We start from the raw sequence: 27,999 nt of genomic DNA, 5'->3' as shown, positions 1-27,999 counted from the left end.
AGATGCGAAAGTCTCGGCGGCGTCGATCTCCCTCTGCCTACTGGTCCAGAGAGACAGCTGCCAAGGAGCCGGCAGCCGTACGTCACCGAGGATCCCGGTTATAAAACAGGCTCCCCGCGCGCGCCCCGGGGCCCCGCGCCCCCACCGGGCTGCGCTCTCGCTCTCCTGCGCGCGCCTCGGCGCGCTCCTCTCTCCCCGCCAACTGCGCGCGGTGAATGCTAATTAATTCTCCCAGGAAAGAACAGATCTGTGACATCAGAGCAGGGGCCGCGCGGGAGAGAGGAGAGAGCCCCCTCCCACCACGTGACCCAGCCGGTCGGCCCCGGCGCCTGTTCCTCTCGGCAGAGCGCAGGTCTTCGCCTAAGCTGCTCGCTCTTTCCCACGGGGCCCCCTTACCGGGCATCAGTTTGTTTTCCTTCATTTTCCCCCCAGCCCTGGCAGGATCTAGCCAAAGGACTTCCCGTGGTCTCCATTTGCTTTTTCTTTTTTCGCTATGTCCAGAGAAAGACAAGCATCACATGATAACACTGATACGTGGAATCTTAAAAAAAGGCTACAAGCGAACTTATTTACAAAACAGAAGTAGACTCACAGACATAGAAAACAAATTTAGGGTTACCAAGGGGTAAAGAGGGGCGAGGGATAAATTAGGAGTTTGCAATGAACAGATACATATATCACATAGAAAAACAACAAGGACCTACTGTACAGCACAGGGAACTATATTCAATATCTTGCAATAGCCTATAATGGAAGAGAATCTGAGGAAGAATAGATATTTATATAACTGAATCACTATGCTGTACACGAGAAACTAACACAACATTGTGAATCAACTACACTTTAATAACAATGCGTGTCTTTCGCACAACCTCTAGTGAGCCAGGTAGATTGACTTGAAAATATATATATATCAAAAAGGTGAGAAAAAGTACTTAAGGGGGAATAGAGCCCAAATACAGATTTAACAATAGCAGTGTAGCAATTCAGTAACAGAACCCATTTCTTGATCTACAGCTAAGTTATATAATGGCAAGGGAAACTTTAGCTCAAGCCCAATTCATAAAAAAGGACCCATCCTTATTTAAAAATAAGCATAATATGCTACAAGTATAATCTGGCTGACGTTTTGGTGGCTCCTTAGAATGAAAAATCAAAATCGAGTGGCTTTTTCTTGTCGGATGTGGTTACTTTAATATGGAGCTTTATTACTTACAACTCCTCACTCAAAGTCAAAAGGCGGTTTTCGAGAGCATTCTGAATGTTCAGCAGAAAGGCTACTGTACCAATAATGATTTTGATTGTCAGTTTCACAAGTCTTCTTGCTTACCCAGATACTACTGGACCAATGTCAACCTATCTAAGCACAGAATCCTTTATCATGGTCATAAGCCTTGTGTTTCCAAGCATCACTAATTTCTGCACCATTTTTTTAAGCATTTGTTGGACCCATTTACCTGCATTGTCCCTATTTAAAAGATTTATCAAAATTCAGTGGATCCCTCAGGGTTCATCCACGTATGCTAAGTGAAAAACAGTCAGACTGAGAAAGACAAATAGCATACAATTTTACTTATATGTGGAATCTAAATAACAAACGAAACAAAATAAACAAAACCCAGACTGAATGATACAGAGAACAGAATGGTGGTTGCCAGAGGGAAGGGGAATTGAGGGGGTGAAATGGGTGAAGGGGATAAAGAAGTACAGCCTTCCAGTTACAGATATGTTAGTCATGAGGATATCATGTACAGCATGTGAAATACAATAATATTGCATTTGCTTTGTAAGGTGACAGATGTTAACTAGCCTTATTGTGATGACCATTTTGCTGTGTATACAGATGTTGGATCACTATGTGGTATACTTGAAACTAATAGAGTATTATATGTCAATTATACCACAATTAAAAAAATTATAGACAAATGCAGGGATGGCCATTGGTAAGCACAGGGTGAAGGGCTCCCTGAGACAGAGAACACAGTCTGCTAGTTGTTTGGGTTGAACACCCATCTTAGAAGAACATATAAAGATAAGTTGGAGGCCACCCCCTCCAGAAAAAACAAATGTCTCGGTTTTGGTGCTCAACATTTTTTTTAAAAAGTATAAGATCCTGAATCAAAAGCCTCTAACAACCTGATCTTTTAATGCATTAGTTTTGGATAATTCAATACCCCTGGTCCTGTTAAACCAGAAAAGACTGTGAAAACCAGTTTAGCCTGTTTCAAAATTTTCTTTTATTTTTACATCTCATTTTTCACTTTGCCCATCGGCCTAGGAGACCACGCCCACCATCAACCATCCCCTTCAATTATGGCCACAGTCGATCTCATTGTCTCATGGCAAGGAGACTGAGAAGAATGGCAGCCTAAAATTTCAGACTTGCAGAAACAGATTCATTTGTGATGCAGCTGACCTGCACAGGAGAACCTGATGATGTGACCAAACAGGATGGTCTTAAAACATTTGTGCAAAGACGGCTTAGGTGCATTCAGATAGGAAGGTGGCAACTGTTTTGTGACAGGCGTGTCCTCCCTCAGCAGTGCTTCAAGAGAGAAATGGTACCAAAACAAAAGTCAATTCAGCGCAAAAGGGGACATTTGTGATTAGCTTTGTTAATACTGATTTTCATTGAGAAAGTATAATCATTCAGTCAAAAGCAAAATTATCCAATTATAGAACTGGCAGAATAGAATAATTTAGGGGAGCTATTACTTAAGAATAGTATTTTTATTGAACTATTGTTAATTTACAATTTGTGTTATATATATATATTCTTTTTCATATTCTTTTCATTAGAGGTTATTACACAGTAACAAATACAGTTCCTTGACAGTACTTGAATTTATAAAGCCTTACTAAATTAAAAAAGACAAGAATAGTACTTTTAAGTGTTAGTAGAAATGAGAAGGCAGAATATGAAAGACATTCTAAATTTAAGGCCAACTCTCGTTTTGTATCACAGTCACAAAATCAAAATTATTGGACAAAATCGTCACAAATTCTCCAACTGACAGTTTGATCTCCTTTTCACCTTGAAAAACTACAGACAATTCATCGCTTTTGCCTGATTCGCAACTTGATCATTTTCTTTTCCTTGGACTGACCGTTAGTGTGACAATTCTACAAGTTACCATTGTATCACTTTAGAAGCAGCCTCAAAACCTCATTGGTGTGTATGAGAAATGACTTGAATCAGAAGAAAACATGATAGAGAAATGGTTCGCAGACAGACAGGAAACAGAACATAACATTTACAACATTTCTGAGATATGTGTACATTTTTGGCCAGAAAATAACATGAGTATGTAGATTGAAGAGGGTGGGAAATGTCTCCCAGAGCTGGAAATTATTCTTTGCATCTCACAACACTGCCCCCCGCCCACTTCAGACATCGATCTCAAATCCAGGTTGTCCCCTGTGCTTCAGACCAGCTATACATGGAGCTTCCAATGACCCCCTCCTTGGGTATGATTAACTTGCTAGTGTCTCACAGAACTCATTGAAATATTTTACTGACTAGATTACTGGGTTTATTATAAAAAGAATATTAAAGGCCAGGAGAAACCTAAAATATGATTCTACAAATCAAAGGCCCAAGGAAGAGATGCAGAGGGCAAGGTCTGGGGAAGGACACAGAGCTCCCAGCTCATTTCCACATGTTCACCAGCCAGTAGCTTTCCAAACGCGGTCCTTGTGGGTTTTTTATGGAGGCTTCATTACGTAGGCATGACTGATTAAATGACTGGTCATTGGTAACTGAACTCAGTGTACAGCCCCTCTCCCCTCCCCAGACATGAAGGGTGGAGGACAAAGGAGGAAAGGGAGTCAGGGTGGGAGTGCGAGAACCTCTAATCACGTGGCCGACTACACTGACAACCAGCCCCCATCCTTAGGTTCCAAAAGTCCCTTCATTAACAAAAGACACTTAATCACTACCCATCACAGGAAATTTCCCATGGTTTCAGGAGCTCTGTGCTAGAAATAGGACAAAGGCCAAATATATGTTTCTTATTACAAACTATAACATCACAGTCTCCAAGTACCATAAATTTGCCTTATTTTCCTCATGTGATCCTGTGATCTCAATAGCTGATGGAAGTGTTAACCACAACAAGACCAAGGTGAGAGACTCCTTTGAGGGCCACTATGGACATCCTCCTGGTCGGGTGACTGGATGGTTGGTTCGTTCATTCATTCAACCAAGCTTCTTCACGCACCTGCAGCATACCAGAGGCTGGTCACTATCCTGTTACATGACTCTGATTGTTCAGTCAGTTGGGAACTCACCAAGTTTTCCAATGATCCACCTACATATCCTTATCAGAGTCACATAGCTATCAGTAAAGTTAGCCAAACGTGTATTCCTTTCAACTTTCAGAATTATATTTTAGGTTTCTCCTGGCCTCAGAATGACTCCTTAGTGGGGAGTCATTTATCACTAAGATGTTTCCATAGTCAGTCAAACTACAATTGACCCTTGAACAGCATGGAGGCTCGGGGCACTGAGCACCAGCAGTTGAAAATCTGAATATACCTTTACAGTTGACCCTCTGTAGACATGGTTCCAAATCTTCAAATCCGACCAACCTTGGATCATGTAATAGGTATTCAGAGGAAAGAAAAAATCCATGCATAAGTGGACCCATGCAGTTCAAACCTGTGTTGTTCAAGTGTCAACTGTAATTCCTCTGAAACTGTCACACTCTATGGAAATTTTTTTCCCAAGTCCACCTCCCACTCAGTGCCCAAGGACAGAGTCTCCTCATGGCCATGCAGCTCCAGGTGATAAAGCATCATTCGTTCCCTTTCCATTCACCTCATTTGCCATTCTTGGCATTGACTCTGCTTTCTGGACCATCTCCATCCTCCTGGAGATGCGTGCTCCCTCCCTTTTCCTGAAGCCCCTTCACCTCACTCCTGAGTAAGGAGCTAAGACTACATTTGTGGAAGACATCATGGCGACCACCTCCAATAAAGGCAGGCAACTTGTAGCTGGTGGCTGTCCCCAAGATTCAGCCCTCTCAGCACTGCAACTCACCAGCCCTGGTACGAGTCTTTCTCTTTGCCCATCAAAGGAAATGAACACCCAGAGCAGCAACCCCAGAACCAAACACAACCTCATCTCACATTCTAGTGTGAAAATCCCTCACCTGCTTGAATGGATGAATTGTGAATAAATTGCGTTTTAACAGAAATTAAGTGACTCTTACTTTCACACTACTCCCTAAGACAAAACCAAAGATGTGTTCTAGTAGCAAATACCTGAGCCTTTGGAGAGACTAGAGATACAAATACAGCAGGAATTTTTAAATCTTATATTCAAAGCAGAAAAAGACACTATGAAGTGGTAGTAATATTCAAAATTATCATTCTTCTGTGCTGCGGTCAAGATGTTGCCTAAGTTTAAAACACAGAAACTGCAGCATAGAGCCAGAGATTTAGAATGTGATTGTCCAGAATTGGGTCTTTGCCATCGTTAGACCTTCCCGGAAGCCTTAGCAATTTGGCAAAGCTCTGCTCCCATTACCAGAATGAAATTTCTAATTTTACATCCAACGTGGGTTTGAGTGCCTTTTGACTCCTTACTCTTCTTGCTCAATTATTCGCTTTCCTGTTGCGTTTCCTCAGTACCTCCTCTATATGTGTTATACTTCCCTTTACAGGGAAGGCTAAAGAGCTTCTTCCTTCATAGCACAAAGCTAAGAGCTGAAATGACCAAATTGGATGATGTACTGTTCGAAAACTCTTACAAACTGTAATGCTGCCTAAGTATCCGTCATCATCGTGAGAGTTTCTCCTTAATGGCAGAGGAGGTTCCTAGGCAGGGCAGGGCCATCGATCACAGGGCACGCACGGGAGCCTCCGGGAGCCAGCCTCTTCCCGCTCGAATCGGCTGTATTTAGCGACAGACAGCATCCTCCTTAGGAGACGCCAAAACCGTGACTGTTCAGATGGCAGACGCCATCTGAGAGGTGGTGAGCCTCCTTCTTCTGGCCAAAATGCCACTAAGCCTCATTTTGAAAAGCAGAGCAAGAGCACACACCGGGCAGGCGCAGGCTAAGGCGCCACATGACGGACACAGGCGCAGCACGAGCGGTTTCGGCGTGCGGGGCGCGGGGCGCGGCGGCGCGGGGCGGGGCGGCGCGGGGCGCGGGGCGGCGGCGTTTCTCCTGGTGCTGCAGCCCACAGCTGTCCTCTCCCCCAAAGTCAAGGCCAGCGCTGCTGCTTCTGTCCCATCTCTGAAAGCGGGGCTGCTCAACGTCCGCACGGGTGACAGCCGGGGCTGCATCACGGCGGGATCACTCTGGGGCCGTCCTGTGCACTGCAGGGGGCGGGGCAGCCACCCGGGTCCCTACCCGCGAGACGCCAGTGACTGCACCCTAGTCGTGACCACAAACGTCCCGAGGCGTTGCCAAATGTCTCCTGCGGGGCAAAATCACCCTGCTCGAGGGCCACTGACATCTCTCTCTTCCCTAAATTTCCTCCTGTGGGTCCTGTGGGTCCATGGTCCTCAGGCCTGGCTGCGCACTGGAATCATCTGGGGAGCTCTGAAAATGCGGATGCCTGGGTGCCGCCCTCACACATCCTGGTCTCATAGTCAGCGGCGTGAATTGAGCACAAGAGCTTTAAAATTTTCCCAGGTGATCCCAATGTGCAGTGAACTGGTCACTCCAACTGGCAGTGGGGCACACCAAATCTGTGCTGCAGTGACAGCGACACGATCAGAACTGCTTTATGAAAATTGTATCGACTGCTGTTTGCTGGATGGAGAGGAGATGGGAGAGGCCGGAGTCAGGGTGACTGCACTCCACCAGAGAAGATGTGGAGACACTGCACCCAGTCGAGGCAACAAGGTGATGGGAAACTAGGCATCAAGGTGAGGGAAAGGGGATTCAGGGCTGAGTCCAGGAGTTCAGCGTGGATTCCTAGAAGGACGGCACATGGGGAGATCAGTGACGGAGGAGTTTCCTAGGGTCGCTGTCACAAAGTGCGACAAACTGGGTGGCCTTCCACCAGAGATTATTCTCTCCCAGTCCTGGGGGCTACAAATCCGAAAGCAAGATGTCTGCAGGGCCAAGCCCTCTCCAAAGGCTCGAGGGGAGCACCCATCCTTGCCCCTTCTAGATTCTGGGGGTTGCTGGTGGTCCTTGGCTTATAGGTACAGCTTTCCAACCTCCGCCACCACGTGGCACTTTTCCTGTGTGTTTCCCTTGTCGTGAGGACACCAGGCACAGTGAAACAGGGCACAGTCTAATTGAGTATGGCCCTGTCTTAAGTTGGTTACATCTACAAAGACCCTACTTCCAATGGGGTACATTCACAGGTACCAGGGCTTAGGGCTTTGACATATTTTTCTGGGGGCTACAGTTCAACCTACAATGAGTGAGGTAAGTGAGTGAGAAAGTCTACCAAGTCTGGAAGCCCCGTGGGCAGCATCTGTGCAGCTGCTCAGACTGGTCGAGTTTGGGCATGAAGACTTGGGCATTATCAGCAGAGAGGAAGCAATTACCATCATGGGAAGGGGTGAGATGCCCACAGAGGAGAAAGCCTTGTGGGACCACCCAATTTGGGGGTCTCTAGTGGAAGGACTACTCAGGGGATGCAGAGGATGCAGGAGACCTAGGGCAGCACCCTGTCATGGAGGAGGAGGGACTTCTGAGAAGGAAGAGGTGGTCCACAGTCCAGGCAGCCAGAAGGCCAGGACTCGGCAAAGGTCACTGGAAGGAAAAATTCCACTTTCCTTACCAGCGTCAGTAGAAAGATAGAATGGAAAGCAGACTAGAGAGGAAGCAGGGGGAGCCTACTTTCTAAAGACACGTGACAGTGGCGGGAGGGCACTAGGAAGACGCTGGCAGAGTAAGGGGAGAAACACAGTAAGGAAAAGAATCCTGAAACATTTTATGCTGAAAAGGCGGTGGTGGTTGAAAGAGAGGGATTTCATATGAGGCAAGTGAAGATGGAGAAAAAAATAAATGGATATCCTAGGACAGGCGGAGGGCCAGCTCTTGGGGGGAAATGGAGGTAAAAGGGAACGGTTCCCCAAGATGCAAGGAATTTCATCTTAGAAGAGGTGGCGGGGGCAGGGAGGGAAAAGGGGCTACCTGTCCAGCCCTGAGAAGGGTACACTTGTTACTTGATGTAGTCCGCGGCACAGCCTGAGGAGGGAGGGATCGTTAGCCCCTTTGACAGGTGATGTCACAGAAGATACGACAGTGTTGATCGCAGTAAGGAAGGCAGCTTGCCCTGAGCGCGGACTGCCTGGGGTCAGGAGTGGGGCTGAGTCTTCAGGAGGTCAGAGCCCAGAGGCAGAGCCAGGGAGATAACTCCCTCCCTGCGTGTCTCATCACCCTGCGGAGAAGTGGACCCCAGTATGATGGAGCCCCACGGAAAGCCAAAACCCAAACAGGGACCAGGTGATGGGTTTTGAAACTGGCTTTGATTAAAAAGGGGAAAGTTTCTATTTCTTCCTGTGTACACAAGGCATGCACCAGTCCCTACTGCATTAGCCAGAAACCCCAGGGCCCAGGGTATGCTCTTACTCAGAGGGAGCTGGTGGTTCAACCTCAAAGCTGGGTGGAACTGGGGTGCTCTCTGGGGGATTTTTCTCACATCATCTGCCAAAACCCCAGCCCACGCCGTCCCCACCCAACTCCTCTTCTTCTCCTGGAAGGCAGAGCCCAAAGCCCACCTCCTTGGTTAAATCCACGCAGTCTCCTCTTCCTCCTGTCCTCCCCTCGGGCGCTGTTATAAACGCTGCCTCTCTGAATCACAGCTACTTCCGCTGGAGAGACACTTTCCTGCCTCCCACACAGGTGGGAGACCAAGACTTGTACCAACTAGGACCAAACTGGCCCTCAATGTTATACCCCTAAGGAAGGCAAGGCTCTCCATCTTTGGCCTCTTTGAGGCAGGAAGCCAGACATTTTCAAATTTAAAGTTAAATCACAAGGCATATGCCCTCTGGAAATTTTTAGTGGAAGTTGGAAAATGACGGGATGAGCCCATCAGGGTAGGAATAAAGATGGTGCGGGCCCTTTAAATTCTGAGAAGTCAAAGGGCATTACATGAGGCCTTCTTCATGCCTAGCAGCTTCTCCGGCTGGTTCCTTGTCCTCACCTCACTGTCCTCACTTCCTCACTGTGCAGGAGTCACTGTCACCTTTCCCTGAAGTGGGGTCAATGTGTGGATTAAAGGGTTTCTAGCTGTTGGGCTGCTGGGTAAAGGTTCTGTATCAGGCAGGCACACAGACTCTCACCTCCCTCTTGGGGAATCGACCCGCCCCCCAGGCCCACCCCCGACAGTGCTGACTTTGTGTAGATCTGAGCAGCAGAAGGCATCAACAGCCCCAGAGGCCGGTGATACCCTCCCACTCTGTACACGAGCCTCTGCTATTATCCCCAGGTCATCACACAAAGACTGTAAGCACCATCTACCAGGGACACTTGGCCGGGTCCCTTCAAGAGCCGTTTCCACCTGCTGCAGGCCAAAGAGGGCTGGTTGTGGAGACCAGGGAACAGGCTCAGTGCGCACCCAATGGCCCAGCACACCCACACGAGACGTGAGGCTAGCGCAGGAGGGGTGGACAGAGGTCAGCACTCGGGGACTGAGGGTCCCTCTGTACCAGCGTTGCTGCAGGAACTTTAACCCATGCTTTTTCAGTTTTGCCTTCACGACGGCATTGAGAGGCCCGCATAACCACCCACTTCGCATAGACGAAGGATCCAACACCAAAGGGAGCCAAAGGGACTTGCCAAGGTCACGCAGGCGGTCAGAGGCCGAGCTGAGTCCTGAGTCAGCCACTGGATGTCAAAGCTGGGAACTCGTGAGTCAGGAAGCCACGACGGAGGCCAGGAGGTCAGGTGCACCAACTCAGAGAATCCGGGTCACCACCAAAGCCTTGCTCAGAAAGGCAAGAAACAGGGGGCCGCGAACATCCGCGGAGTCAGGCTCCCTCGCCTGCTGGCTTCCAGGCCAGCTCCACCATTTACCACCTTATTATACCACACGACCTTTCTGAGCCTCAGCTTTGCCATCTCTTAAACGGGCTCTTAGAGATGGCCCTTCGTCAGGTTACTCAGGGCAGTGAAGGACTGCACGTAGAGTCTCAGCACAGTGCGTCCTCCGCGCTGCTTACGAAGGGCTGTCACTGCTGTCCTGTGTTCTCCATGCTCCCACCAGCATCACAGGTCTGAGGAACAGGCGGTGCGAGGAAGGAACAGCTGCTGATTCTCTGTCGTTCCAGATCCATCCCTGTCCCTGACGGGCTCACTTCCGTGCCCTTGCCCGGCCTGACTGGATGTCTAAGGGCACGCCCTACCCAACACCTGCCCCCGACCTCCCTGCCAAGGTACAGCTTGGATGCAATGCCTGCGAGTAATCTGCAAGTAAATCAATGGAACTGAGATGAACAAGGGAACGCGATTAAAAAAGAGGTGCCTCCAAGGGCACTCTTCAGCAAATTGTCCAGATTGGTTTCTGGAACCTGGAGGGTGGTGCTGACACCTGGGTACTCAAGATCAAATTAGATTTGCCTCTGATATATACATTTTTTTTACTCACAGAGAGTCCTGCTCTCAGAAGGGCCTCAAGCTTGGTTTCACATTCTTCTGTCAATGTCTGGAAATTCTCTGTAATTTGATCTTTGAACTTGGGTTCTGCAAGTGAAATCCAATGGGACAACGGAACATGTGTATGAGCAGGGGACCTAGGCGTTCCTTGCCCCCTCCCTGCGTACAGCATTCACAGCACCCCATGCACAGGATGCTGGTGGTCCACGAGGCACGGGAAGTTCACTGAGATTCACTGTCAGTACAGGGGAAGGAAGTTATGTCTACCGTTGAGTGCACACTGGCTCTGTCTTGCCGGTCATGATGACGTGGGCAACTCACCTCTCAGCCTGTTTCCTCACCTTTCTCTCCACGTGACCTTCCTGAAACTACCTACTCAGATGAAGGACGATGGGCATCCCAAACAAGCAGTCTCACACCAAGTGATTCTGATAAACACATCAAAGTCTGAAAACCACTGATTTGTGGAAGAGTATGATTCTCCAACATGCAGCTTGACAGAATATTTGAGACTTACCAGTACGGAGCTTGACAAGAGAATATGTGAAATTTACTTTCTGATGTTAGAATGCCTGTTCTTGCTACTTCAGGGAAACACCTAGGATTGGCAGATCTGTAACTCAAATGCCCTCAGATTAAAGTCTACAGAAAACCAGTGCCTTGTTGGATCAGCTGCTGGGTGGTCCAGGGTTGCTATAAAACATGAACTGCACAAAAATGTGAGCTATTTCATTTAGTCTACTGCTGGTGAGAATCTACACTACAAAAGACCAAGCCCCACATATTTTAAAATATATTCACATTTATGCAAATACATATTTTATTAAATTGCCTCTTCTGTTTATTTTCTGGGATAGAAATTAGGAGAAGTAGGATGAAGTCACTTAAGTGACTCCACTACTTTACTCCACTAAAATAATCAGGGGGCTTTGAAAGTTGGAAACCATTGGGACAGCTCAAAAAACCCTCCCTGCCAAATCATACAGAAAATATCCTAGAGGGTAGAAAGGCAACCAATGCAGAGTAAATCTTACCAATCACACTGAAATGGATCAGTAATATTTTACATCATTAAATCAAACATGATGACTTTTTATTGGGGAATCTACAGATTCATCTCAGAGGAAAAGGTAAAATCTGAGGAACAACCTCTGTATAGACTCCGAACCCAGGAACGAGCATGGCAGACGAGGACAACCACCTGCTGGGTATGCACCAACATCTCTGGGACTTGAGCTGTGTTCATCATGGCTAAATTTGAAATTTTAAGGGGTGATTGCACGCCTGCTATAGAAAATCACTGTGCAGAAAGAGAGATGGTAGGAATTGAGACAAAAAAAAACTGTCCTAAATTTCTAAGGCAGACAGAACAGAATTCTCTCTGATCACTGAAAAAACTCCAGAAGAGTTTTTGCAATGGATGACTCAGGAACACTTGTAACAGAAAACTTTTGTGAAGCCATGATAGGTTTCTGGAGGAACGCATGATATGAAATTAATCTAGCTTTTAAAATTTACATATTTAATTTGTGGTTTTAACGTGCTTAAAAAACAGTAAATTTGAAAGGGGAAAAAAAAAAGGCTTTCTCCAAATTCTGCTTCTGCATCTTCAACTTTATTCATTCAGCCAATCAGAATCTTTGTGACAGTGCCATTTGGAGTCACAGAGCAGATTCCCAGAGCTTGTTAGCTTTGCTCCCTTCTGAGCCAAGCCATGGCACTTCTGACAAATCTGGGGATGATGCTGAGATTTGCTCAGCAGACAAGGACCCACTGACAGAATTTGCATCTTTAGCTGGGTCAGGTGGTTAAGAGTTTCTTCTCAATTGTGGATTTGTTATTTTACATCAGTGATATACTTTATTGTGAAAAGCCATCTTTTTTTTTTTTTTAAGTTACAAAAACTAGGTCAGGTGACTGTTGTCTTCTACACTGAACCCACAAGTCATTTGATAAAACCCTTCCTGCATTTTGGGAGATGAGACAGTGAAATGCTGGCAACCAGCGAGTATACTTGATAATAAGCCTGCATTTTGCACTTGCAATCAACAAAATTTAAGGTCACTTAATCATATACTCAAGCAGAAACAGAATGGGATACTGTGCTTTCAAAGTAGTTACTAAATAATGGGTGTCAATTCAGAGCAGAAGATTTCTAGTGTTGTGCCTTTGGGCTTTGTCCTTGGTCTGGACCGTGCAGATAGATGGCAATGTCGCCTAGGGTCCTAAGAGAGCCAGGCATTTCATGTTACCAACGAGGCACTTAAGATGAAGCCACCAGAGTCAAGCAACCTAGAATTTCTTCACAGAAACTACCATGAGAAGAATTTGGTTCCATTCTTCCCTGATTTTCTGGCCTGGCTTAAAATCAGCGTTACACACACAACAAATTCTAAAGCAGGAGGAAATTTTTTCAAGCCATCTGGCCTTGCTCTCCTTTTCTGGTATGTAAACAGAAAAGACAGGACTAAAGATTCAGGTATGTTGACTCACAGCCAATCAAGCTCTTGTTTTCATGTGATTCAGAGTTATCAAAGTAAATGTTCTGTTAGGATGAGGTTGAAATACCAGATATGAAATGAACACACATGACACAGACAATTCTTCCTAGAGTATACATTATAACTTTCCAAAAACATGTGTGTGTATCTTAACAAAATATCTTTTAAATATCCAGAGTGAAACGGACACAACAGCATAAATCTTTGGTAATCAATGCTTCTTAATGTCAATTTATCTTTTTAATGAAAAGCCACTGATAAACCATGCCAGTGGGTTGAGTACCTAATGCATGCCATGGGCTTTGCACAGGAGCTAGGAACACTCAATAAAAAGTAGCTGCTATGATTAATAGGCAAGACCGGAGTGGGGCTTGAAATGCTCCTTCACGAAGGCAATAAAGCTCCAGGATGGAGCTTGTCAACCAGTCCCGGCCAAAGCGTAATGGATGGATAATGGTCACCTGCTCCACCCACTCTCAGGGGGCAAACCTAGGATTATGGGCAATTCCCAGCCCCCAGGCTGAGATCCCACACAGGAAAGCAGATCAAAGTGCAAGGGAGTGGTAGCAGTATATAAGAATAGAGGCATACATTTATAAAAAGAAAAAAAGGCAATCAGTGCACATCTCCATGCTTTATCATTCCTAACAAATTGGAACTTCTCACTAATAACCATAGCACACGAGTGTGATCTGTTCCCCAGCTGAGAAAGGATGCTTCAAGGGAATATGAAATGACTCTAAAGCACTGAAAATGATAAAGCATTAAGAGATTCCAAGCTTTTGTTGTTGTTAAACTGCCAAAGGAGAGATGCTCACTACTGTTTGCAATCGGAGAAAAATAAGCACATTCTTGATTTGGGTTAATTCTTCACATCCCAAACACAGTATGAATTTGCAGTGGGTTTTTTTGTTCTTTTTTTTTTTTTTTAGGTGTTGGCATATCAAGGATAAACTGAACATGGTGATGTAAAACTCAAATTTATTTAGAACATTTAAACATTTTCAATTGGCCATCCTGATAATGAGCTTGCTTCAAATGTCAAAAATCATGTTTTGAGGGATGTGCTGTGTAACCTTTCCTGCTGCTCTGTCAGTTTCACAGGTAAACTGACAGGTAATTTGTTATGTTCACGTCAGTTTATCAATCAATATGCTAATTATCCAGTATATTTACTCCTTTTAAAAAAAGTAATTTTGTCATTTTTTACTAATTACTACTAACCCCATTGGAAATACTGCAAGGAAAGGAGATATGGATTTTAAACTTCTTAACCCCATGCTTATTTTAATACATTCTGACGACAAAGACAGAAATTATTTCACAGCTTAAACTGTTAGCATAAAAAATGATTATTTTTATCATTCTGAATAAAAAGCAGTAAACCTTTGCCAGAAGGGGTAACTTTTGAACTTTTCAGCCAGAACATTTCCATTCCCTTCTCTTTGCATTCCTCTTCCTCACTCGACAAAAATCCAGATACATCATTATTTCTCAATTAAAACCTTTTTAACAGTCACTGTTGGAAATTCACAGGAGACATCAAAGGCTCATTCTTTTTTAATTACTTGCAGTTGAGTACTAGCAACATCTAAAACCAGTCCTAAACTTTTTTTTCTTTGGGTAAAGGTAGATTTATTCAGAGAGATACATTGAAAGGTAAGAGAAAGGCCATGAGGTGTAGGGGTTGGGTGCTCAGATTAAAAGTAGGTACACTTTCCATAGACAGAATGTGGGCTGTCTCCAAAGAGGGAGAGAGAGGCAGCCTAAAACTGTTAAGTCAGTAACTCATTTGCTCACTTAACACACATTTATCACATGACCAGGATTGTGCTAGGCACTGTGATGTCTTGCTTCTTTTTTTTTGGAATCAGCCGTTAATATTTTTAATTGAGATGTGATTGACATATAACATTATATTGGTTTCAGGTATACAACACGGTGATTCAATATTGGTACACATTGTGAAATGATCACAAGTCTAGTTGACATCCATCACCTTACACAGCAATTTATTTTTCCTTATGATGAGAACTTTCAAGAGCTACTCTCTTAGCAACTGTCAAATATAGAGCGTTACTAAGTATAGTCAGCATGCTGCACATCAGGCCCCCAGGACTTACGGGTCTTACAACTGGGCGTTTGTACCTTTTGACCCCCTTCACCCATTCCGCCTGCCCAGCATCCCTGACAACAACCAGTCTTCTCTCTGTATCTACACTGGCTTCTCATTTGAGGAGCAAGGGAGCTCCTCGGAGCAGAGGGACACCTTCACTTCCGATTCAGCAAATATTTATTCATCCCCTACCCACCGGTGTGCGGGCTCTGTCATGGCAGCTGGAACCACAGCGCATCCACCTGAACGCAGACTCCGTGTCCGATTTGTTCCTGGGTGCAGGCCGCGCATCTGGCCCTGGGCAACTGTTACCAGTGTCGCTGACTGGCCACCAAGAGGGCTCTGGTCCTTGGCTGCCCGGAACTCACACAACCCACAACCCTCAGGAAGATGTGGGGGAGCCACGGCTGATCTTGGCGGGCTGGGGACAAGGAAGGCTTCAGAGAAGAACACTACCTGATTGGGTTCCTGACAGGTCAGGAGCAGGAGTTTTCTCCCTGTGATACGTTTAGGAATTTCACAGTTTCTTTGGGAGTCCTAGACCCCCCTGTAAAAATCAGGAGTTTAAGTGTTTCTCCAGCTCGACCTGGGAGGCAGGTTACTCAACTCCGTCTCAGATCCTCACTGGTAACCCCCTTAAAGTGACTGGGAGATTAAAGAGAACATAGCAAAGTGGTGAGAACAGTTCCTGGCCCCCATAAGTAGTGTTCAGTATATTTCAGTGTCGATCAAAGTAATCATTTACACGTGCCTTTTCAAAGCTGTCATTATATGATACTTTTTTTCCAAGTCGTACCTTCATGATCTGTGGGCTGCCAGAACCATCAAGAACTCAATGAGGGTTCCGCGCATCACCGAGTTTCAAATCTGGGGAAAGAAGTCTGGTTTTTGGGGTCTGCTTAGCTCCAGTTTCATCCAAACTTTACATGTTTATAGTGAAACATATAAGTACATGATCACTGTTAGATGTGATCTAACTCACTCAGCCAGATACGCACTAGCTCCAGCTCCTGCAGATGCGAAGGGAGCAGCGGCTTACAGGCGCACCGAAACTGACTCAGAAACGCATACAAATGCATACTGATCTTATGCCACCTGTTGAGGTTTTAAAAATAAAGGAAACATGTTAAGCCATCACTTTGTGATCTATGCACATTTGAGCAAGACAAATCTTGGGCTTGCAACCAGTAGCAGTTGTTAGAGCAGGCAGACAGCTAGATATGAGCGGGGGGGGGGGGGTGGCCACAAGCCAAACGCAGGAAACCACAGATCATGTAAGCAGCAGGGGCCCTTGGGCAGAGAAAGAAAAGCAGGAACCTTGGGGCTGATAAGAGATCATGCTTTTTGGGGTGACAAGTGGCCTGGAGAAGAACAAACAAAGGTGAGAAAAGGCAGGAATTTCTAGTGTCCATATATAACCTTTTGCTCATTATGCCCTCATTTCAATAAAATCAGCCTTGCAGATCAGAAGTACCCATCATGCACTGATGGCATGACACTTCCGATCCAGACTAAATAAAGACAAAAATCTCTCCTCCCTTTGGGGAGGTGGAGCTGGGATGATAATCAGGGAATACGACCCCAAACCCTTCCCTCCCCAATGAATATTCTACCCATTCATTTTTACACCCTATGTAACTCACTTGCCAAAGAAACTCAGGGCAGCCACTCACCTCAGCCTGCCCGCTCTCCCCTTGAGAGTGTACTGTCCATCCTTCAATAAATCCTCACTTTACTTTTTTAACTGTTATGTCTTGTCTCTGAATTTTTTCTGAGACAGACAAGAACCTGGAACACTGGTTCATCTACTGGCAACACAGTCACTAAAATAGATGGCTGATCTTCTTCGCTATGAGATCACCAGTCTGCTATGATTTTAACCAGCATAAAAGATTGATGCAAGCTATTTATGAGCTTCAGTTCTAATGCTAACGCTTGTATTTATCACACCAGCAAACAAGAACCCACCCAAAGGAAGATTCCAGACCTTAATTTAAGAAAGAATCAAATCCACACTGCATCATTCACTTAATACCTGTGTGCATCCAGGTACATGACCTGTTTCTTTGTAGAGGTGAATAAATGGACTTTAACCCTAATTTCTAGCCATTGTCAGACACTCCACAGGTATGAGGATCTTCCCATTTTTAAAGTGCAAAGATTGATTAATCATGTTTGAGCTTTTCAGAATTTATCAGGAAGAGAAACAAAGATGCAATGCTTAATATATTAACAAAGTACTTTTAGAGACCACTGCAGTAAAGACATCCTGTACTTTGTTTCCCACCTAAATCGTACAACCATCCGTATCTACCCAGTAATCAATGCAAACCTAGAATTCAATTAACATTCATTTTCTAGTTTTGATGATATAAAATCCTAGAATCCACAGAGTACACAACACGTAGACATGACAGGTATATGAACTGCATCTAATGAGTCATGTGAACTTTCAGTTTGGAAGCACATTTGCAGATCTTAATGGCTGGTAATGCATGAGTTATTCTTCAGTTATAAAATTCACACTTTAAAAAAACTAACTGGGCTGTAATGTATCCATGAAGAATTTAATTAATTCATTTGCCCACATAAAAATCAGCCACTTGGAGCACATAGTAAAATAAGTTTTCCCTGCTGCTGAAGGGAGCATTCCACAGCCAATACTGTCATCTCACTGTATCCTGAAATCTTGGCTAAATTTGCCACATAAAAATCACAGTTGCACGCAGGAAAATTTAGCTACCCATCTAGTTATCTGAAAGGAGAACCAATGGAGGAAGCGGAGAATTGATGAAAATAAACACAGCTGCAAAGATCTTAAACCATGGTCAGACAGGCTTTGAAAGTTCAAGGATTTAGATCATGCTTCAGTCAGGACCTTGGCATAATCAAGTTTTTGCTGCCGGTCTAGGCGGTGGCACCCCCGAGCCCCCGTCCCTTGTGTAACTTCCCTGCCTTGTCGCATTTAATAATTATCAGCACAGAGCCTTCCTGAGAGGGGGACGGTGGGGCCAGCGAGCCCAGGGGGACCCACTCATCTGGGGTGGGGGGGCGCACCCCCCAGGGGCATCATGGGTGACTGGAGAGGCCGCCCAGCTCAGCCCCTTTCTCCCTGCACAATGCGGGCCGAGCCCTCAGAAGCCGCCTTCACCTTCTTCATCATAGTTCATATCTCAGCTATGACAGGCTCAAAAAAGACTCGGAGGGGAACTGTGCCTCAAATTAGCATTTTCCTCCCCTCCACACAATAGAGGCTTTTAAGCTTCTGCTTTTTAAAAGCAGGGGAGAGAGAGGAGGAGGGGCAGAGCCAGGCTGCTCTTAGCAACAGTGTCTGAATGTCAGGATCTGCCTCCCCCAAGGTGACTGGCCTGCTTTCCCATTTTCTTAAAGCAAGCCTCCCCTAGGATGGCCTCAAAACTTCTTTGAAAATATTTATTGAGCCACTGAGTAATCTATAGCCTTCCTCCTACTAAATTTCATTTAAGCTCTTTGATTAAAAAAACAATAATTAAAAACTCTAAACTCTTCCTCCAATCTTCCTGGGGAGGATAACATTAAGACAGGAGGGAAGGGGGCAGGTACAACTGTGAAAAGAATGACAAAACAGATTGCACCAAGATGATGGAAGATTCAGATCCCAGTAGACTTTGAGATTTAATATATGATAATTAAAATAGAATAGCATGCTAAATGGTACTCCCATTGGTGCCAGGATGGTTTTAATGCTGACCGTAAAAGGTCAAGGGTGGGTGATGGCTCAATTCCTGGGAATCCCACCACTTCCCCAAAGTACTCAGAATAATCCTCCCACTTGTAACATATGAAGTATAAAATGTAATAATCCCCATACCTCCAGAAACCTCCCCTCCTAAGTGAGATGGACCAACCAGCCTCTGTCTATGGAGTGTGTATCTACTTTTACTTTAAACTAAGCTCCCAACCCCCACACCTCATGGCCTTTCTCTGGCCTTCTGAAACAGTCTGCACTCTGTCTATGGAGAGTGTATCTCTCTTAATAAATCAACAATTACCCAACTGTAGCTTAATCTTGAATTCTTTACTGCATGAAGCCAAGGACCCACACCTAGTGGGGGACATCCTGGAACTCATTCAAGACCTAGGAAACAACCATTCTCTAGTCCCACATTAACAGTGACATCTGCTTCTAGTGACTAGCAGCAAACCCCTGCCTAGATGTGTGCTTGACTGCACGTGCCCCCTTTCACTGAAATCATATATAATACTGAGTTCTCCCCCTGCCTTTTCAGAACAGTTTCTCAGAGCTTTCTAGGATGCTGTCTCCTGGACTATAGTCCTCATTTTGCCCTCAGATAAAATTTAAGTGATAACTCTTATACTATGTGATTTTATTTCAGTTGACAGTTTCCAATCTCTTTCTTTTCTCACTAAAAGAAAGAGGAAAAGACTGAAAGACACTGTAGATGCTCCAACTGCTCTATACTTGACTACAGGCTGCTAGCCATCACTTCATGTTAACTGGACTTCCTTGGAGGCTGTCCCTGTTACCTTTGTTTTTGCTAATGGAGACTTCTAAAGCTGCAACAGGCACTGGCTGGCCAACCAGACTGGAACATTTGAAGGGTCCTAAACACATGAATCCAGTGCAGTGCTAACTGGTGCCTGCTGAGGCCATATGACCCCCAGTAACTTCTAGCACTTAGATGTCCACCTGCATCCACCTGCTCATCTTTAGAAGATAAATTCCTGAAGAGTGTTTTTAGACAGCATGAGGAATATATTCCAGGCAAAGATAAAATCCCAGAAGAAGAAACAAATATGAGATAGGCAATTTATCTGAGAAAGACTTTAAAGTAAGGATGGTGAAGATGTTCAGAGAACTCAAGAGGAGTACAGATGTACAGAGCAAAGTTTTTAGCAGAGTTGGAAAACATAAAGAATACCCAAACAGAGTTGAAGAATAAAAATCACTGAAATGAATAACACACTGGAAGGAACCAAGAACAGACTAAATGAGGCAGAAGAATGGATCGGTTAGCTAGAAGATGATTAGTGGAAGAGACTGCAGAACAGAAAAAAGAAAAAAGAATGAAAAGAAATGAGGATGGTTTAAGAGAACTCTGGGACAAAATAAAGAGCACTAATATTCACATTATACAGGTTCCAGAAAAAGAAGAGGGAGAGAAATGATCTGAGAAATTTTTTGAAGAGATAATAATGGAAAACTCCCCCAACTTGGCAAAGTAAACAGCCACCCCAGTCCAGGAAGGGCAGACATTTCCACACAGGATTAACCTAAGAGGAACACAGGATTAACCCACCAAGGCACATAGTCATCAAATTGACAAAAATTAAGGATAAGGAGAAAATATTAAAATCAGCAATAAAGGCAACAAATAACATACAAGGGAACTCCCATAAGGTTATCAGCTAATTTTTCAGCAGAAACTCTACAAGCCAGAAGGGAGTGGCAAGATATATTTAAAGTGCTGAAAGAGAAAAATTTACAACCAAGAATACTCTATCCAGCAAAGCTCTCATTCAGATTTGATGGAGAAATGAAATGTTTAGCTTCACAGATAAACAAAAGCTAAAAGAATTCAGCACCTCCAAACCAGCTTTACAACAAATGTTAAAGAAACTTCTCTAGTCATCAACCCACAAGAAAAGAGAATAAAAAGAAGAAAGAGATGGGAAAAGACCTACAAAAATGAGCCTAAAACAACTAACAAAATGACAATAAGACCATACATATCAATAACTAACTTAAATGTAAATGGATTAAATGCTCCAACAAGAGACATAGACTAGCTGAATGGATACAATAACAAGACCCATATATATGCTCTTTATAAGAGAACTACTTCAGAGCTAGAGACACATTCTTCTCAAGTGCACACAGAACATTCTCCAGAATCAATCACATGTTGGCACACAAAACAAGCCTCAGTATACTTAAGAAAATTCAAATTATACCAAACATATTTTCTGATCACAACGATATGAGTTAGAAATCAACTACAAGAAAACAATGCAAACACATGGAGGCTAAACAATATGGTACTAAACAATCAATGGATCAGTACAGAAATCAAAGGGGAAATCAATCAATATTTTGAAACAAATGAAAACAAAAACACACTAATCCAAAACCTCTGGGATGTAATAAAAGCAGTTCTAAGAGGGAAGTTTATAGAGATACAAGCTTACTTCAGGGAACAAGAACAATTTCAAATAAACATCCTAAACTTACACCTAAAGCAACTAGAGAAAGAAGAACTAACAAAACCAAAGTTAGCAAAAGGAAAAAAATCATAAAGATTAGAGCAGAAATAAATGGAACAGATAATTAAAAAAAACAACAGAAAACGGCAATGAAACAAAAAGCTGACTCTTTGAAAAGGTAAACAAAATTGATAAAGATTTAGTCAGACTTAACAAGAAAACAAGGGAGAAGGCCCAAATTAATAAAACCAGAAATGAAAAAGAAGTTACAACTGACACCACAGAAATACAAGGGATCATAAGAGGCCACTAAGAGCAACTACACACCAGCAGAAAAGACAACTCAGAAGAAATGGACATTCCTTAGAAAGGTATAATTTGCCAAGCCTGAACTAGGAAGAAATAGATAATTATGAATAGAACAATTACCAGTACTGAAATCAAATCAGTAATTTAAAAACTCCCCAAAAAAACAAAAGTCCAGGACCAGATGGCTTCACAAGTGAATTCTACCAAACATTCAAAGAAGAGTTAACATCTATACTTTTTGAAAGTATTTCAAAAAATCTGCAGAGGAAGGAACACTTCCAAAGTCATTCTAGGAGGCCACCATCACCCTGATACCAAACCCAAAGATATCACAAAAAAGAAAATTATAGGCCATTATCACTTTTGAATATAGATGTAAATCTCCTCAATAAAACATTAGCAAATCGACTTCAGTGATGCATTAAGAAGATGATACACCATGATCAAGTGGGATTTATCTCAGGGATGCAAAGATTTTTCAATATCCTCAAATCAATGTGATGCACCACATTAACAAACTGAAGAATAAAAACCTGTAGTCATTTCAACAGATGCAGAAAAAGCTTTCAGTAAAATTCAACATTCATTTATGATAAAGAAAAAAAACTATCCAGAACTTGGGCATAGAGGGAACATACCTCAACATAATAAAGGCCATATATGAGAAACCCACAGCTAATATCATACCCAATGGTGAAAAGCTGAAAGCATTTCCTGTAAGATCAGGAATAGGACAAGGATGCCCACTCTTACCACTTTTATTCCACATAGTTTTGGAAATCCTAGACATAGCAATCAGAGAAGAAAAAGACATAAAAAGAATCCAAACTGGAAATGAAGATATAAAACTGTCACTGTTTGAAGATGACATGCCACTATATACAGAGAACCCTAAAGAAGTGACCAGAAGACTACTGGAACTCATCAATGAATTTGGTAAAGATACAGGATACAAAATTAATATACAGAAATCAGTTGCATTTCTATACACTAACAACAAAATAGCAGAAAAAAAGATTAAGGAAATAATCCCATTTACCATTACACCAAAAAAGAGTAAAATATCTAGGAATAAATCTACCCAAAGATGCAAAGTACCTGTACTCTGAAAGCTTTAAGACACTGATGAAAGAAATTGTAGATGACATAAACAGATGGAAAGAGATTCCATGTTCTTGGATTGGAAGAATCAATATTGTTTAAATGACCATACTACCCAAGGCATTATACAGATTCAATACAATCCCTGCCAAATGACCAATAACATTTTTTACAGAACTGGAATGAAAAAATACTAAAATTTGTATGGAAACACAAAAAAGCCTTAACAGCCAAAATAGTCTTGAAAAAGGAGAATGGAGCTGGGGAAATCATTCTCCCTGACTTCAGACTATAGTACAAAGCCACAATAATCAAAACAGTATGACACTGGCACAAAAACAGACACATAGGTCACTGGAAAAGGATAGAATGTCCAGAAATAAAACCACACAATTATGGTCAATTATTCTATGACGAAGAAGGCAGGAATATACAATGAGAAGACAGTCTCTTCAATAAGTGGTGCTGGGAGAACTGGACAGCACCTGTAAAAGACTGAAATTACAACATTCTCTAACACCATGTACAAAAATAAACTCAAAATGGATTGAAGACCTAAATGCAAGACCAGAACCTATAAAACTCCTAGAGGAATAAAGGAACTCTGACATAAAAAACAACAATATTTTTTTTCAAACCAGCTCCTAGTGTAATGGAAATAAAAGCAAAAATAAACAAATGGGACATAATTAACTTAAAAGCTTTGCACAGGTAAAGATACGATCAATGAAATAAAAAGACAACCTACAGAATGGGAGAAAAATAATTGCAAATGATGCAACCAACAAGGGATTAATATCCAAAATATACAAATGGCTCATACACTTTAACAGCAATGAAACAAGCAACCCAATCAAAAAATGAGCAGAAGATCTAAATAGACATCTTTCCAAAGCAGACATCCAGATTGCCAATAGGCACATGAAAAAATATTCAATATCGCTAATTATCAGAGAAATGCAAATCAAAACTACAATGAGGAATCACCTCATACCAGTCAGAATGGCCATCATTCAAAAATCCACAAATGACAAATGCTGGAGACAGTGTGGAGAAAAGGGAACCCTCCTACACTGCTTGTGGAAATGTAAACTGGTGCAGCCACTATAGAGGACAGTTTGGAGAATCCTTACAAAACTGAAAATAGACTTACCATGTGATCCAGCTATCCCACTTCTGGGTGTATATCTAGAGAAAACGCTAATTAGAAAATACACATGAACCCCAGTGTACACTCTATTTGCAATACCCAAGACATGGAAACAACATAAATGCCCATCGACAGATGACTAGAAAATTAGAAGTTGTGGTGTATTTACACAATGAAATACTACTGCGGTATAAAAATGAATGAAATAATACCATTTGCAGCAACACAGATGGAACTGGAGATTGTCATTCTAAGTGAATAAGCCACCCTGTCTTAGGCTATCCATTATGTGCACACTCCTCATAAGCAGAGTCCATGTTTCTTTAGCCCTTCTATTCTATAGAAAACCCTCAAGTGTTACTGTTATTTGCACTAGCCAAATGAGCTTTTCCTGTTTGCATGGGGACTGAAGGCTAGGAAACGCAATCTGCAGCTCAACTCACTCACTGCCCCAACCAGGGCAGACTTTGACCCATGTAATTTACGTTTCCCTCTGAGTCCACTACCAAGGATGTAAGTCTTGATTTATTTCTCTTTCCTTCCTACTAGATTATATATGTATCTTTTTTATAGTCTTGGTCGTATAGAAGTCTTTCTGACCATTTCGAATTAGTTTTCAGTGAGAATTGTTACACATGTAGTTGTATTTTTCATGTGTTCATGGTGGGGGCTGAAATCCACATCCACATATTTCACCACATGATCTCCCCTAAAATGAGCATTCTGAAAGAAAAGAGGGAACTTAGTCCATAAGCATGCAAAGATCTATGTTCAATGCATAACTTCATTACCTTGGAAGTGCAGTCTTCCTCAATCTTAGGGCTAAAACCCTGCCTAACACCTTGACTGCAGCTTTACAAGACTCTGAGGCAACTGACCCCTACCTGACTTATTTCAATCAGTATAATGCCTCAAGTGGCACTTAAGGTGTCACAAAGGGCAGGTTTCCTTCTTTTTTATGGATGAATAACATGCCATTGTATATCTATATATAACATATTCTTTATCCGTTCATACATTGATGCACTCTTGTTTTCATGTCTTAGCCATTAGGGTCCCAAGCATACATTAAATGGACGGCTTGCAAGTTATACTGACAATCAAAATCAGTTTACTCATATCAACTAGATCAAATAGACAGTGGTAAATAATGAATGTCATTTTGAACCTAAATTATGTATGAAATTAGAGCATATGTAGCAGTTGATATAACACGAGCACTCAAAAGGAACCATTTCAGATTTTAAAAAAGTAGCATCCCATACTGCTTCTACACAATGCAGAGGGCAAACACTAAAATAATAAAAGTTTCCATAACTATACATGGGATTGGGATCAAGACACATCTGTTCATCTTTATATACTCTAATTGTTAATTCTTCATTTCATGCATTACAAATGTACTTTTTCAGTCTTTTTCTTTCTTCGAGTGGTACTGATATATTTTGATGTACATAGATTGCTCTTAACTTTGATGCCTTCAATTTGACCAATTTTTAGCTTTATAGCTTGATAAACCAATATCCAGTACAAAATCACTAACTTACATATCTATAATTATTATAAACTTTTAAGTTTTTCTTTTCATATTTAATCTTAAATTATCTTAAATATATTTTTCCTATAATATGAAGTACAAATTCCCTAATCTTTGGGTTACTGATAGTATCCCATTAAATTTGTTCCTTCTCTCAGAGCTCTAGGAAACAGAACAAGGTTTATGTTAATTTCTTGGTATAATATTTCAACACTTTGCAAGAAACAGAAGTTTAAGTTTTATATCTATTGAATAGCTCACAGATAAAACATAAATCTGTTTAGGACTCTAGAGCAGGAGTATGCCCACCACCTGATTTTATAAATTAAATTTTATTAGAACATGCTCACATCCTGAGAAGAAAATAGAGTAAGACTCTTTCTGGAATTAAAATTTTTTAAAGTAGTCATGTATATAGAGGATTTAGAAAGCCATGAACTGGCTCAGGCAAGATGATCAGAAAAGACCTCAGAAGTCCTTAAGCTTTTTAATTGGGCTGATGTTTAAGTTCAAAACAGTTTTAGATAATTGGGGAAGGAGTGCCCACAATAGAGTCAATTATAAAAAACTAGGACAGCTTCTGGCATATATTAGCCTTACAATTAACTGAACATTATCAGTTAATTTTCACATAACTGAAAGGAAGACAAATTAATCAAACATGACAAGAAAAACTATTTTCAAAAGTTGCTTGGTGGGGAGGTAATTGCTCAACTGGTAGAGCCCGTGCTTAGCATGACAAAGTCCTGGGTTCAATCCCTAGTACCTCCTATAAAAATAAATCAATAAATAAACCTAATTACCTCCTTCCCCAAAAAAGGAAATTAAAAAAAATTTTTAAGTTGCTTGGAAAAGACTCAATATACATGAACATATAAAGCCTTCAAAAAGCAAAGCAAACAAATATGTAATAGTCAAAAGCCCAATTTTCAATAAAGAAATCATCACATACAAAGAAATAAGAAAACACAAACTATTCAAAGGAACAAAATAAAAAGATAGTAACAAACCCTGAGTGAGTCCAGACTTTAGAATTACTAGACAAAGATTTTTCAATAACTAATTAAAATAGGTCAAGGAGCTAAAGAAAAAAAAATACACAAAGAATCTAAGAAACTCAGGAAAAGAAGTATAGATAATACTATGTCAACAGAGGCAGAAACTGTAAAAACAAGCTAAACCAAAACTCTGTCAGTGAAAAATAAAGTACCTGAAGTGAATATTTTACTAGAGGGCTTTATAGAGCAGGTTTGAGCAGGTAAAAGAAATAATAAGCAAACTTGATTGTGTCTCAGGAGCAAAAAGAACAAAAGAATGAAGCAGAGTGGACACAATTTAATAGATTTATTGGTTATGAACAAGAGAACCAAAAAAACAAAAAAACAAAACAAAAAAAAAACCAAACCCAACATATTTTGAATAAAAAATAAGGAGAGAAAAGTAGAAAGATTATTTCAAAAAATAATGGCCAAAAACTTCTCCAAAATACACATGAATATACAGGTCTTAGAATATTAATAAAAACCAAGCAGAATAAAATCAGAGACCCACTCACACCAAGACAAATTATAACACTTTAAGACTATCAAAATAAATAGAGAGGCACAAATTACCATAGAAAAGGGATTGTCAATAAAATTGTGAACTGATTTCTCATTAGGAAAGTGAGGGCTAGAAAGTAGTATCGTGATTTATTCAAAGCACCAAAAGGGAAAAACAAAACAAAACAAAAAATGGTTAAGTGAGAATTCTATATCCAGGAAAATTCTTTTCAGAATAGGGAGGCTGTTGTTGGCAGGCACCCCAGAGATTCGAGCAAGAGGACCATGAACCAGTAATAGAAGTGAGTCCTGGTCCCAGGTTCAGGTCTACCAGTTAGCTCCTGCAGCCTTGGCCCTGTTTGGGCAGTGAAAGACACTGGAGAAGTTGCTGTGGCAGAACCAGTGTTCCCTGAACTGTGCCATACGACAGCTGGACAATGAGCGATAGAAACTAGAGACCAAGGAGAAGAAAATAATTATAGACATCAAGAAAATGGCCAAGAAGGGCCAAATCTACACCATGCACGTCACAGCAGATGTGGTGCCCACGTGGCATTATATGTGCAAGTTTGTGTTGCTGCAACCCAACATCCAAGCTGTCTCAGGACCCAGATAGTCAGCTCTAACTCAATAGCTCCAGCTGTGAAGGGTGTCACAAAGGCCATGGGCACCATGATCAGCTGAAATTGCCCCAGATCCAGAAGATCATGATAAGTGTTTGAGCTGCAGGCGGATGCCGTTGTCAATGTCATGGATGATGAGGAAGATGAAGTGACACTTTTGTAGCCTATGTCCTGGATCAGCTGGAGTCGAACCTGGCAGATGAGCTGTCAAACCTCCCCGCCTCCAGAGGCTTGCTGATCCAGTGGGACTACCAGTGGGAAGGAAGTGGAGGCTGAAGCTGATGCAGACTCATTCGAAGGCCATGCCACACGAGGGAGCCAGTGGATGGCTCAGAATTTTCACTGT

General features: G+C 42.4%; 1 pseudogene; it reads left to right on the top strand.

Moving 5' to 3' along the window:
* The first annotated feature begins 2 nt into the window (after nucleotides 1-2).
* On the top strand, nucleotides 3-27,999 carry LOC102510589 (annotated as a pseudogene).

Source organism: Camelus ferus, chromosome X (genome assembly GCF_009834535.1).
Source record: "Camelus ferus isolate YT-003-E chromosome X, BCGSAC_Cfer_1.0, whole genome shotgun sequence".
Classification (NCBI taxonomy): domain Eukaryota; kingdom Metazoa; phylum Chordata; class Mammalia; order Artiodactyla; family Camelidae; genus Camelus; species Camelus ferus.
Note: the sequence above shows the minus strand (reverse complement) of the source record. Positions and strands in the feature narration are given on the sequence as shown.